Source organism: Electrona antarctica, assembly GCF_951216825.1.
Source record: "Electrona antarctica genome assembly, chromosome: 20".
NCBI lineage: Eukaryota > Metazoa > Chordata > Actinopteri > Myctophiformes > Myctophidae > Electrona > Electrona antarctica.
In genome coordinates this window covers 39,259,655-39,263,770 of record NC_136801.1, presented here as the reverse complement: position 1 = coordinate 39,263,770, position 4,116 = coordinate 39,259,655, and the positions used below count along the sequence as shown (strand labels likewise).

At 42.1% G+C, this 4,116-nt stretch overlaps 1 long non-coding RNA gene across 1 annotated transcript; it reads left to right on the top strand.

Annotated features, from left to right (window-relative positions):
• The first annotated feature begins 2,145 nt into the window (after positions 1–2,145).
• Positions 2,146–3,819, top strand: LOC306913372. The gene is made up of 3 exons (XR_013788523.1): positions 2,146–2,376; positions 2,794–2,843; positions 3,729–3,819. It is a non-coding gene; the product is annotated as an uncharacterized lncRNA (long non-coding RNA).
• Positions 3,820–4,116: the final 297 nt, after the last annotated feature.

Sequence of the window (4,116 nt, the reverse complement as noted above, 5' to 3'; positions counted from 1 at the left end):
CCCCTTAGCTCTCTACACTAGTATGGATGAACCATAGACACTTTAATTTAGTCCCCTTAGCTCTCTCACTAGTGTGGATGAACCATAGACACTTTAATTTAGTCCCCTTAGCTCTCTCACTAGTGTGGATAAACCCATAGACGGGATAAACACCAGCCATACCTATTTTTGTGAGATTTGTGGATTTTGTACATTTAAATTACACTTTAAATTACACTTTTTCATTAACATTAACTTGATCTAATTCTAATCCGCTAATCAATGATTTTACATAATCTACATTTTCAGACTTGTTGGCCGTGGCCTCACAGAGCCATTATATGAGGTTGTGGCTTCAGCTCTCAGCTCTAGTCCTTCACATCTGAGAGAATTGGACATCAGTTATAATCCCATAACGGATCCATCCATGGACCTGCTCTCTGCTGCATTGAAGAGTCCAAACTGTCAACTGGAGATACTGAGGTCAGATTATTATTAGTTCTGTTTTATTATGTATTGTTTAATTCTAATAACAACAGTGTGAATAAAGTTGACATCATATCCAGTGGCGTGCACAGACATTTAGAGGGGCAGGTGCTCAAGTGAAAAAAAGGGCACCTTGTGCAGCGCGTGGAACCGTCCGGTTGCCTTAATAGTGTGAGATTTATAGATTGTGGGGCCTAAATAATATATTAGAAGCTTTTTATCAAGAATCGATCAATGTCACCATGGTCCACATACTGTACAGTGTACACTGTACACAAAAAATAAAGAAAAACTTTTTTTTTTTCAAAAGGGCACATTGCCAACAGGGCAGGGGGTGCTCTAGCACCCCCTAGTGTCTATCTGTGCACGCCACTGATGGTATCCCACACTGATTAGAATAATAATATGGTCAGAGTTTGTGTTGTCTAGTTCACACTCTCACATCACAATGCTACAGTACAGTAACTACAATATGTGATCCATCATGGCTGCTAGGGGATTATCATTATCAATGCTACAGTACAGTAACTACAATATGTGATCCATCATGGCTGCTAGGGGATTATCATTATCAATGCTACAGTACAGTAACTACAATATGTGATCCATCATGGCTGCTAGGGGATTATCATTATCAATTCTACGGTACAGTAACTGCAATATGTGATCCATCATGGCTGCTAGGGGATTATCATTATCAATGCTACAGTACAGTAACTACAATATGTGATCCATCATGGCTGCTAGGGGATTATCATTATCAATGCTACGGTACAGTAACTACAATATGTGATCCATCATGGCTGCTAGGGGATTATCATTATCAATGCTACGGTACAGTAACTACAATATGTGATCCATCATGGCTGCTAGGGGATTATCATTATCAATGCTACGGTACAGTAACTACAATAAGTGATCCATCATGGCTGCTAGGGGATTATCGCATCCAGTTACACAATACAGTTTAATTTCGTCACGTCTTGAAGTGATGTAATAATTATGCAATACGTGTACTTTCTTAATAACTAATTAATTACCATCTACTGGTTTATACCTGGTAACGTTGTCTGTCTGTCTGTCTGTCTGTCTGTCTGTCTGTCTGTCTGTCTGTCTGTCTGCCTGCCTGCCTGTCTGCCTGCCTGCCTGTCTGCCTGCCTGCCTGCCTGCCTGTCTGTCTGTCCTCTCAGTCAGTTTGTTGAATTTGTTGCTACCTGTTTCATGTCAGTTAGCTTCCTGTTTCATGTCAGTTAGCTTCCTGGTTCCTGTCAGTTAGCTTCCTGTTTCATGTCAGTTAGCTTCCGGTTTCCTGTCAGTTAGCTTCCTGTTTCATGTCAGTTAGCTTCCTGTTTGAATATTCAGATTAAGCGTGGCTACAACATGGATTCAAGTGTTAAGATGATTTACTTCACATTATTCCTGCCTTCTCTTTCCATCTCTTGGGGTCTTTACTCCAAACCTCTGATATTCAGTCCAGATATTTCATGTGTAATTACAGACTTGCTGGCTGTACCTTCACACAGACAGGATTTGAAGTTCTGCTCTCAGCTCTCAGCTCTAATCTTCTCCATCTGAGAGAGTTGGACCTCAGTTTCATCTGCCTGCAGGAATCACAACTGCTCCAGCTCTCTGCTGTCCTGAAGAGTGCACAGTGTGTGTGGACTGCAGATCCTGGGGTAAAGAATGTGTGTTCTATCTGTGTGGATCTCTACTTGAACATCAACAGCACTTTGTTAAATGTGTATTTCTCTGCAGGTTGTCAGGCTGTGGAGTCACAGAGGAAGGCTGTTCTGCTCTGGCTTCAGCTGTGACCTCCAACCCCTCCTCCCAGCTGAAACAGCTGGACTTGAACTTCAGCCACTTAGGATACTCTGCTCTGAAGAAGCTGTCTGCTGCCCTGGAGACTGTCAAGTGAGTAGACTATATAGGACTGTGTCCATGTTGGTCAGTAGACTATAGGACTGTGTCCATGGTGGTCAGTATAGACTATAGGACTGTGTCCATGTTGGTCAGTAGACTATAGGACCGTGTCCATGTTGGTCAGTGCAGTGTAGAATGTTTAACTGGCTGGCCACAGGCTATCGGACACTGCGTTCATTATTTGAGTAATTTTGTTCAAAACGAGACACTCCTGCAATTTGCAAACTATGGAAGCCAATCTTATCTATATCTGAGAGACACGTCTTAATCACATGACCACAGAGATATGGTGTAGCAATGTGTGTGATGTTTGGACAGAGTCTGTGGGAGAATGATGACAAAATGACAGGCCGATGTGAGACATTAAGCAGGTTTTGACTTGATTCATTGTTGTTCTACTTCCTACAGTGTGAATCATGGAGGAGAACACTGGACTAAACCTCAACTCCTTACAACACGTGAGTCTGTCTGTCTGTCTGTTACGCCCTCAAAACAATATCCAATCTACAAGCTCACAACATGTTGCATTGAAGATATCTGATATTTTAGAATTATTACTATTATAAAATAGGGTCATTAGAGTTCAAGTAGTTAACTATTATTACTAGTCCTTACCCGTTGTGAGATATTGCCCCCCCCCCATAAATATCTTTAATTGCCGTTCATTTTAACTTGTATAATATATTTGTGTGGTTTTTTTAATGAATAAAAACAGCACTATAGCATGAAAGTATTCGTACAAATGCATGGTAGGGAAATATGTTCATGGCAAGGACCACAACATTTACACTTATTAGCCCACAGACCCCCGTTTGAAAAGTATGAGGCCCCCAGTTTGATATGCAGCACAGAAACTATGGACAGTCTCACAGATACTCCCAAATTTATTTTTTGAGTCGCACAGATGAAATTAAAGTGGGCTGTTATAGCGCCACCATGAGGCCGACAGATGTAATTATTCATTACATTAGTTTTAATAATTATTATGAACCTCCCCTCAAAGTGTTGTGACTGTAGCTCCGACGGTTTCTGAGAGAAAAATACTTGATGTGAGTTTTCACATTTTCCCATGTAAGTGGATGGGTAATTTTAATGCACTAATAAATTAATTATTAATCAATAATTTGTCAAATTGAAAAAAGGGCTTCGTTAAGACCTGCATATTATTATGGTCAATGTCTGTGTGAAACAGACATTGACCCATGTGTGTGTGTGTGTGTGTGTGTGTGTGTGTGTGTGTGTGTGTGTGTGTGTGTGTGTGTGTGTGTGTGTGTGTGTGTGTGTGTGTGTGTGTGTGTCAGTGAATGATGTATTTAATGTGTACTGTGTTGTTTTCTCATCAGATTTCCAGCGTCTCACTCTGGACACAAACACAGCACACTGTGACCTCTCTCTGTCTGAGAACAACAGGAAGGTGACATGTCAGGATGATCAGCGTCATTCATGTGAGGACAGACAGACAGGCTGTGAGGACAGACAGACAGGCTGTGAGGACAGACAGGCTGTGAGGACAGACAGACAGGCTGTGAGGACCGACAGGCTGTGAGGACAGACAGACAGGCTGTGAGGACAGACAGGCTGTGAGGACAGACAGACAGGCTGTGAGGACAGACAGACAGGCTGAGAGGACAGACAGACAGGCTGTGAGGACAGACAGACAGGCTGTGAGGACAGAAAGACAGGCTGTGAGGACAGACATACAGGCTGTGAGGACAGACAGACAGTGTGTTG